Raw genomic sequence first — 10033 nt, 5'->3', positions numbered from 1 at the left:
TAATGAGTTTTTTGGGTTCATTGAGAACATGGTTGTTGTTCAATAATAAAATTATTCCTCAAAAATACAACTTGCCTAATAATTCTGCACTCCCTGTAACTCTGTGCAACATTCTTCCTTCTTCAACTTCCACCATGTAACCGTTGCCTCTACGTTCAGTTGCTTCCTCTTGACTTCTTGAGAGAACCGTTCAATGCTGCCCAACTAATTTCTACCCTGAGACAATAATAATAACTTTGGCAACCTTGGTTTCTGTAAGGATCTATCCAAACACCTTTGTAAGGAACCTGGGAGCGATCTTTGCCAACATTTTTCCTTTTGATAAATACATGCTGTTGTCAAAGTTAACTTCTGTTGTCTTTGAGTACTTGTGAAGATGAAGGTGTCTCTGTCTTTCAGAGACTTTGAAAAGCTTGTTCATACCATTATTTCATCTTGGCTTGACTATTGTAGTAGTTTTTATGCAGGTGTCAGATAAAGCTGGACCACATTTTGCTCATGTTGGCTTACTTTCAGTGGTTCCCGGTCAGGCTTCTTCTTTTTTTTCTTTGTTATTTAAAATTTTCATATTGGCTGTCTCTTTTATTTCTTTGTTCTTTTTTTTTTAAAGTGCTTTGTGTTTCATTACCATCTTTTTTAAATTTACCTGATTTCACTTGACATGACAAATACAAGTAGGCATTCAGTTACCAAAATGATGCAAGCAACCACAAATAAATAAAAGTTTACCTTCAAGCATGGTCCTTCAGCCTCGAATACTGCATTTCTACTGCCCAGGCAAATCTTATAAATATACACTCCGTTTCACTTCTTGTACCCACATCTGACTCTAAAAGCAGAAAAGTGTCAACCTTGAGGTAGAGCCACAAAACAACTACAAAAAGATCCAAACTCATTTGAAGTATCTCCACAAAAATGAGCAGAAAACCATTAATTTTTCAGCATTGTGTTTTGCTCCTGGGTAGGAAGATGGGGGGCCTTTTCACAGTCTGTGTTCAGGGGCCTGTTGTTTCATAATCTGTTCAGGGTGTAGGTGTAATAAGCTGTACTGTGAGCCCACACCATTTTAGCCTGAAGGAAAACGCCCATATTATGCTTTATCACCCTTTTTCTGCAGTACTGTTCTGCTGAAAGTAATTGCACATGTAGTCTTTTGTAGCACGACTGCTGGTGTAAATACATACAGACCGCAATGATTTTTATTTAATTTCACTATGCATAGAAGTGTTTAGCTGGGAGAGAAAAATGCCGAATGTAAAACTGTGAAGACTTTGCGTACCACGTGTAACACATCCCTTCCTCTGTGACTGGTTTTTAAAAGGTTTAATCTGCCTTTTTATAATTACATTTCTTCCAGAATGAGCCCTATTATTATGATGGAAATGTTTACATTTTTATCCTGAGTGAGCTCTGACTTTGCTCATCATTTCTGTATGAGCACTGGTAATATTTGGAGGCTGATATTAACTGTAATATATCATGCAGTCGACATAAAAACAGAAAACGGCTGTAATGAAGACAACCGGTTCAGTGGACAGAGTGTGTGTGTGTGTATACTAAAGGCAGCTGTTAGCTTGCGCATCATCACATGTTAATCAGCTTCTGTTAGCGATGTTGCTGGTTAAATATGCATGCGGCAGCGGCAACGCAGCATCTTTAATTAAACAAGAGTAATCCGCTGCTATTCCAGCATGAATTCTTCATGATCGTTCTGCTGCCAATTAACACTGTGCGTCACTCACGCAGACTCCGACAAGTCTCGGGCTAATGTGTGAGGTTCTCCGGCAGTAACTTTTATTTTTCATGAGGATAATTATCATCATTTTTCCACGGTAGAGGGGAGGCGAAGGACTGGGGTTGGTGTGTGTGAGAGGAGGTGGCAGCAGCAGCTGTAGTTTCACTTTGACAGCAGGAAGGATTTCAGCACCTTTATTACATTTCACCTTTTAGGTTTTACACCTGTAAGCAGTATCTTAGTGTTTGGATTTACTTACAACACCAATCAAGTAACTCCAAAGATGTAAGAGTTTTAGTTAGTTTGGGACATATTTCTGCCTAATTTGATGAACCTAATTTAACTTTCCATCTACACATCAAAGAATAATAGTAAAAAGCTTTAACTGAAGAAGACCCTCATGCCATTAAATGTAGAAGCATGAATGGAGTCACTTATCTGCATCAAAATGCACTGAAAACACTCTACCTTGACCTCTTCACGTTTTGTTGAAAAAAACAGAAATATCCTAAAAGAAAGCAGCAGAAGGTCGTCATTAGTTTGCTGTATGTGCTGTAATGATTTCAATGTATGATGCAGATCTCAGTTTAACTAGTTTAGATTCTTTTCTCACAAGCTGTTCAAAAACCCTCCAGAGAACTATATACATAGTGAAAGACTGGACTGAAATGGTGATGCTGTGAAGGCCGTTTTGATGTTCAGGTAAGGAAAAGATGCATGTTATACTTTAACTATATTTATTTCTTTGTTTTTAAATATTCTGCATAATGCAAGTGTATTCACTTAATGATAGATTGTAAAGTAAAATGGAATCCAATATATTGAATGACATAATAGCTTCATAAATGTTTGTTCAGACAGTCTCAGTCAGTTATTGAGTAGATCATTTCGGCTTCACTGAGGCAAGACTTGCATGCAGAGAAAAGACAACAATCCAACCTCGGGAACATTTGAGGACAAATGGAGGAACTTGGCTGCCTCTGACCCCAGTTTGAGATTTATTTCATCACAGCATCGACTCCATGTTATCAACTGAAAATGGACTTATTATTGGACTTACCTACAGCTATTAATTAGAAGTCATTTCTTTCATTTCTGAAATGACTTCCCACCTGCGGCTCTTGTGTCAGCTCCAGCTGTATGTAGAAGGGAACATCGCTGTGAGTACTTTTGCTCTTTGCATGAGTATGTGATCCAAGAAAAGAGCAGGTGTCACTAATAACATTAATGGCAGCTCAGTTCCCGTTTGACAGAAAATACATCAATCAGAGAAACCAAATTCATCATAGTTTTGTTTTAAATATATGAGATTTTTCTTTATTCGTTTGTTCCCTTTTGCCATCTTTCCTGTTACCTGCTCCAACTGTGCCAAATGATCGACTCCTGGTGTCCCCCCGTTTATCCGCTTTAATCTGTCAGAGCTGCTGAATCAATGTTAATGTGCTCTATGAAATGTTAACTTGCTGCCAGTGTCATTTTTCCTGATTAAATATTGACAGAGGAGCATCATGCTTTGATGGTCTTCTGAATATACATCAATGACACCTGAGCTGCAAACCTGCCAGAAAAAACTGACTTCATATTAGACCAGAACCAGCAAACCAAATTATATAAAGTACAGGATACTGTCCAAACCCTGAACCTCCTTTCATTTGCTATCTGCTTCCAGTTTTTCAGTGAGTAAAGGATCTTTCCTCGGGAAACTTTTTTTTTAACAAGCTGGAACAGAAATGCCTCAGACTGTCATAACAGATACTTCTCATCAGTCACATTTCAAGTCTTGCTGCATAAACAATTCAGTGCCAGCTCCCTCCATTTAAATCATCACCTTCAAATTCTCTTCAGAAATTTCAAATCAAAAACTTTTCCATCGAGTGCTCCTGAACTCGTCCTGTTTAAGGTGTAAATAATGAGTTTTCTCCGGCCTTTAGCCGTTGATAATCTTATTGTTTCTATCCCCTTTCTGTTTCTTTTGAGCAGTTTATAATGAAACAACAACTAATGATGTAATGCTGAAGTGCTGACAGCTAAGGAGAGAGTTGCATTTGGTTCAAAAGATGAGGTTGTAGGTGAAATGATGACCTGATTCTGCTGTCACAGCTTTAGCTGTCCTTCTGATAGTTATAGCTGGCATGCCTGGCCAGTAAATTTGTTTCTCTCAAGCAGACATTGCAGAGGTAAGGAAGAACCATCCACATCCAACAATAGAAGCCTTAAAAACTTCAAAATAACCAACCTTTATTCCTTTGCAAGAAGTCAAAACATTCACCCTTCAAAGTTAGAGCTAATCTGGGCTTTCAAAGAAAACTTTCAAACTCACTTTAGGAGCCCATGCTCGACCTTTCATCACCAAGCTGCAACCACCTACAATCTCACAACTATCATCCCAAACCGTACAACAATAAAGTGGTTTTCTTTTATCCAGCTCTAGCTCAAAAAGCCGTGCAGCAGGAAGAAACATGATGACCTCATGTGTAGGAGATTGCTGCAAATGTCTTTAAATCGCTCACTACCTGTAAACAGGTGAGCTGCAGGGGAGCTGACAAGATCCTCGCTGAAAAGATTTGTTTGTAGATGTTTATAATGCTGGGAACATTAAACCCGCTCCTCTAAAACCTTTTGAAATGTCTTTGAATTTTCATAATTTTGAATATAATTAAAGAAAATTAAAGATTTGCAGTATATCTTCCTTTCAGCTTTGTTTGTTTGTAAGGACGCCTCTAACACAAACCAGACTTTCCCTGCAGCAGTTCTGCATTGCAAGCATTCAACGATGATTATGACATATTCTCAGGAAACAATGCATTTAGTGTTACAGCTAATCAAATATGCATCTGGAAAACATGCTGGTGGTCTTTTTTTGAGAATTCCCTGACCTGCAGTATTAAACCACATTGCACTAAGAACTGGTGACTACGGGTATAAGCAAATCAACCATGTGTAACTTTCTGGGACTTTCACTGGAAACCTTCAGTGCTAATTGCTTTTCCAGCCACAAAGCTGAAATCAGTTTTCTGCTTCCTAACTAGAAACCTTTTTGTGACCTTGACAATCCCCCCCCCCCCCTCCTCTCTCTCTCTTACCTACTTTTAAAATAGACTCTTTATTTTTGTCTTTCTCTGTAGGATGCTTCTCTTAGCTCCTGGTGCATCTTCTTTGCTTGTTGTTTCTTAACTAGGAATGTTTTTTGTGTTGCTCCTGAAATAAGATTCTCCTTTTATCTTTTGTTTTCCATCTAGGAAGCCTTCTTTCGTGATTCTCAACAAGAAAAATACAATTTCCCAAACTAGAAAGCCTCCTCCTCCTTGTTTATGATCAGGCCTCCTGTATTCTAATATCTTCACCAGAAAGCCTCGTCTTTCTTTGATCCCTAACAAGGAAGCTCGCAAAACTAGACAAATATGAAAAAAAAACAAACATAAGTGATGTTTTTATTAAAAACTGTGTTAAATTGAATGATTGCTGACTTTAATTTCTCCATTTTGGTTCACGCTCGGCTCTCAGCAGTGTTAATTCTGTGTATCTGCAGAAGTAGAGGAAATGTCAGTGGTTCAGTTCCTGCTTTAAGCAGCTCTGTGACTCCTCTGCCTCCTGTGGTCACTCTGTGGGTCAGTGGGTGTGCAGGAATGCTGCGAAGTGAAGAAATGGAGAGCTGGTGAAGGTGAAGATTTTGAATGGTTTTATTAGAATTGCGCTGACTCTCGGTGAAGTCGGTTCAGTGACAGCGGAACAGACGGGCTGCCAATCAGATCGCTGAAGTAAACCATTGGGGTGTTTTGGTGAAGCAGTAAATTCCACCCACATCCGTCTGAACGGCTCCAAAATCCTCCTCTGCTGTAGTTTTGTGCCCTCTCGCCTGTGAAGCAGCTGTATTTCTGTGAATCCCAGCTCGTCCATTTCCAATGAGGGTCAGTTGTGAGGGAGGAGGATGCGAGGAGGGAGCAGCAACAGCGCTAAAATCTCGCAGTTTTCCTGACCACATCTCAGGCTACGGTCCTGTTTTCTTCCTCTCCTGCTGAGCGATGTGAGGAGCAGTGGCTTTAACCCTGTGTGGGAGGACGAGGAGAGGAAGCACATCTGATTATTTATCCATTCAGAAGCGAGCGGCTATGGCGGACGTTCCCCCGGCCCCGCCTCCTCAGTTGAATCACCTCAGCAGTGCAAGCTTCATCTTTAAAAACTCTCCCTTCATCAGAGGATCTGTAGCTTCGCAGCTCAGCGCGCTCAGAGAGCAAAGGTCAAACACTGTAAATGTGAGCGAGGTGTCCCATGTAACCCATTACCCAGACTAATGTGTGTGTGTTTTTCTATCGACCTGCAAAAAGTGAGGCCTCACCCTGACACAGGCTGCTCTCATTAGAACAGCAGACAACAAACAGCTGGCAGCTCAGTGCACCCCGAGGCTAAAGGTTAGCTTGCACTGCTAACCTTCACCCCAGGATCCATCAGTGCTCCTCACCTCCTTCCCTCATTCTGCATGAGATCCATCTTTCTTTCCTTTTTCCTGTTAGTGCAGGAAACCTGGACTGAACTGAGCATTGGTATTTTCTCACTCTCCCCAATTCAAAGTCATTGTGAAGATGATTGAAAATGATGAAAATTTCTCTACTGGAAAGACAGTGCCATCTGTGTTTTAACATATGCAGTGTAATGTTGATCCAGTATGTCACGTTGATGGAATACTTCTTTGGTTCAGTCAAAATAAGATGTACAATGTACACATGTTGGACAACATATGGAGTCTGGCATGGAGGCCATCTGCTTGCAGCACTGCTGAGTTCTTGTTGGAGCACAGGTTGCTTTGATAGGGACCTTCAGCTCCTCTGTATTTTTTGGTCCATTGCGTATGTTTGACAATATGTTAATAATACTCCGCAGATTCTCTAGGGTTACACTGATTGGCTGGCCAATCCAGCACAGGTATTAATATGGTCAGCAAACCAATTTGGTAGTAGTTTAGCACTGTGGGCAGGTGCTAGGTCCTGCTGGGAATGGAAATCAGCATCTCCATAAATGGTGTCAGCAGGTGGAAGCTTGAAGTGCTCCGTAATCTCCTGATAGATGTCTGTGTCGACTTTGGACTTGATTAGGGTTGCCAACTCCCTGAAAAATAAATAAGGGACACCTCGTGGCCAGGGCCGGGCAACCCAGTTGTCTTCACCCTTCCCAGTGTGGTAGCTCTTTTTTTGTGTGTGAAATTATTTTTTTAACCATTTGACTTGAAGTTGATTTAAGCAGATGCATATTCTTTGTGATATGACCATATGGGAAACAAATGATCATTTAGCCATTTATTTTTAGCTCAAAATGACAACATTAACACAGTAAAACAGGTCTCCTTCTTAAACAGAAGCCTGTCATGCTTAACTTTTGAGAATATAAGTAAATCTTTCTTTAAAAGAACTCTGTCCTGCTTAACTTAAAATTATATAAATTAATAGAAAACAATAGAAAGAAAAATATTCTTGTAACAGTGCACATATAGTGCATTTAGTACAATTGGCTTCAGTTGAAATATTATTTCAGCTTTTCTAATGCTAATCAGCTGCTCCTGTTTGTAAACCCGCTTGTTCCCATGATTACGCATCATAACTCATCATCATTATTCATCTATGTATTACTTTTATGTATTAGTCATCTATTTGTTGTAATCATCTATCCTTGCAGTCGTTTATTACACAAAATAAGTTATATTATCACACTTCTGGCCACATAGCGCTGATTTTCACTGCACATGCCCATATTAACTTTTTCCAGCCAGGTGTTTTCCTTTTCCCATTCCTCCCTGTGCTTTTGCAGCCTATTTTTCTTTCTCTGAGCGAACAAACGTTGCTGCTCTAATGCTGGGCTTACACTGTGCGATTTTTGGCCCATTTTGAGACGATTTCTGAGTCGTGCGACCGATTTGGTGATCAGACCGATTTTGGCCTTCATCGTGCGTCGTGTAGTATACGTGGGGTAACGAGAAGCGATTAACACCTCACGACCAGCTCCCGATCATCAATCGCTCGTGAGGGTGTCACCGCAGCCGCTCACACTGCGCACGCGCAAACACGTAAACGTCGGTGAAAAAGACGGAGCAGCACGGCTGTGCAGCGTGTGATCTGGACACAAGCCATGGAGGCACAACTTGTAGAACTTTGGAAAGCTCACCCGAGCCTTTTCGATGTGGCATCACAAAATTATCACGACCACAACAACCGTGAAAATAGTTGGATCGACACTGCTGCTCAATCACAGCTGCCTGACCAATGTTTTTCATTAGCAATTTAGCAAAGTTGATGGTGGTGGAGTGTCTGTGTGAGTGAAAGACAGAGAGAGAGAGGGAGCGACAGATTTTCTGTTATAACCTTCATGTTATGGACGCACAGTGTGAGCTCTCAGGTCGCATCAGAGCATCGGGCCGTATAGTGTGAGACCTGCATCGTGACCTACCAACTTCTAACCCCTGCGAGTCAATCGTGCAGTTTGAAAATCGCACAGTGTCTGCCCAGCTTTAGGTGTACTGTCATCCGAGACTTGCACCGCAGTGTCGGCGTTTATTTCCCTGTTGGCCATGCTTCTTGTTGTGGTCATCTGTTGTCTTCCGGTATTTTCTCTGTAAGCGACCTTTCCTCGACCAATGAGATGAGCGGTAATCTGAATTGTCATACTCGAATTGTCATAAGTGTTCTGTCAGCTCATTGGTCACAAAGCAGGAGAGGGGCTGGGAATTATGTTTTCAAACAAAGCGTTAATTCCATTAACATTTATAGACTACTTTTGATTCTCACTGTATTACGGGACAAAGTGCGTCCCTTATTAGCTCAATACGGGACGTGTACTTTTGTTTCGAAATGCGGGACGATTCCGTATTTTAAGGGACGGTTGGCAACCCTAGACTTGATACAGCAGACCAAACATGAGCACCATGACATGGCATCTCAAATCAGCACAGACTGTGGAAAGTTTCAGCTGAAAGTCAAACACCTCACAAATGCTGCGCCTCTCCACTCTTCCTCAGACTCTAGGATCTTGACTTCCGAATAATATACAAAATGTACTTTCATGTGAAATTTGGACTTATTCGGTCCTTGTTGCCCCTTGCTCCTTTAGATGAAAAGTAACTTGATTTTAGGAATGTGACAGTTGTAGTGTGACGTTTCTGTGCGTAGCAGCTCTTGAAGCACTGACACCAGCTTCAATTTTTGAAAAACCTGTTAAATCCTGTTGGTTTCCTGCCATATTTTTCCTTTCCCTGAACTATAAACTGCCAGTTTCTCTAGATCCTAGCAGCACATCTGGATGATGTACCGTGCACTAGTGGGTCTGCTGGACCAGTGCAGACATGCTGCAGGACCAGATGCGCTGTCTACACCAGCTCTCTCTTACCCTTTACCCGCCCCTGTTGCTTGTCTTGTGTTTCTATGGTGTATTGATAGTCATGTGCTTTTTGTGCTGAGGTGTTTTTTCTGTTATCAAACTGTTCTCCCACTAGGAGCTCAGTCTGAGTGGAATTTTTTTTCTCCTCCTCTTACTTAATGTTATGTATTTTCGTTGTTTGTTTCCTATCAGCCTACCTTTCTGACGTCTCCCCAATGTGATGTTTGTGTAAAGTTGGTCAGAAGGTTCCTTTGTAAGTGCACATGCGCCATTAGCGTGCTGCCTGCTGTAACCCTAATTTCCTTCGGGATTAATAAAGTATTCTGATTCTGATTTATGGGTATTTGTACCTGTAATATCCCAGAAACATTAGTGTTAATACATGTCTCTTTATATTTATGAATATATTTAACAATTTATTTCTACACTTCATTTTATATGATTGTTGTGTTGTCTGTTGTATGTGTGTGGCTATGAAAGCTCAGTTTCCCTCTGGGATTAATAAAGTTTCTCTGATTTTGATTTCTTTTTCAAATCATGTCCTTTTTGGCAACTTTGGCACCACAGAGCATCCAGATCATAACTCTGATTGCAAAACACATTTAGCTTTCCCAAGAATGGCTGTATAAATTCTCTATAGGCTGTTCTTGTTCATGTGAATCTATCTATCCATTTCTATTTGTGTTATTTCAGTTATTACATTATATGGCTACAGTGTGACCATGTCCAAGGCAGGGCCGGCAGGGACAAAAAATGGGCAGGGGGAAGTATGATAAAAGGATAGAGTACAAATAGAAACACATGATTTATCGTCAGCTGCTGCACCTGTAAGAAAAAACCAAACCATACAGCATCTGCAATACAAAAATAGAAAATACACACACACTATGTGAAGATTGTTGATGTATGTGTGTGTGTGTGTGTGTGTGTGTGTGT

Source organism: Pundamilia nyererei, unplaced genomic scaffold (genome assembly GCF_000239375.1).
Source record: "Pundamilia nyererei isolate P.nyererei 1_Seehausen unplaced genomic scaffold, PunNye1.0 scaffold00079, whole genome shotgun sequence".
NCBI lineage: Eukaryota > Metazoa > Chordata > Actinopteri > Cichliformes > Cichlidae > Pundamilia > Pundamilia nyererei.
The sequence above is the reverse complement of the archived record's forward strand: the minus strand, read 5'-3'. Positions refer to the sequence as shown.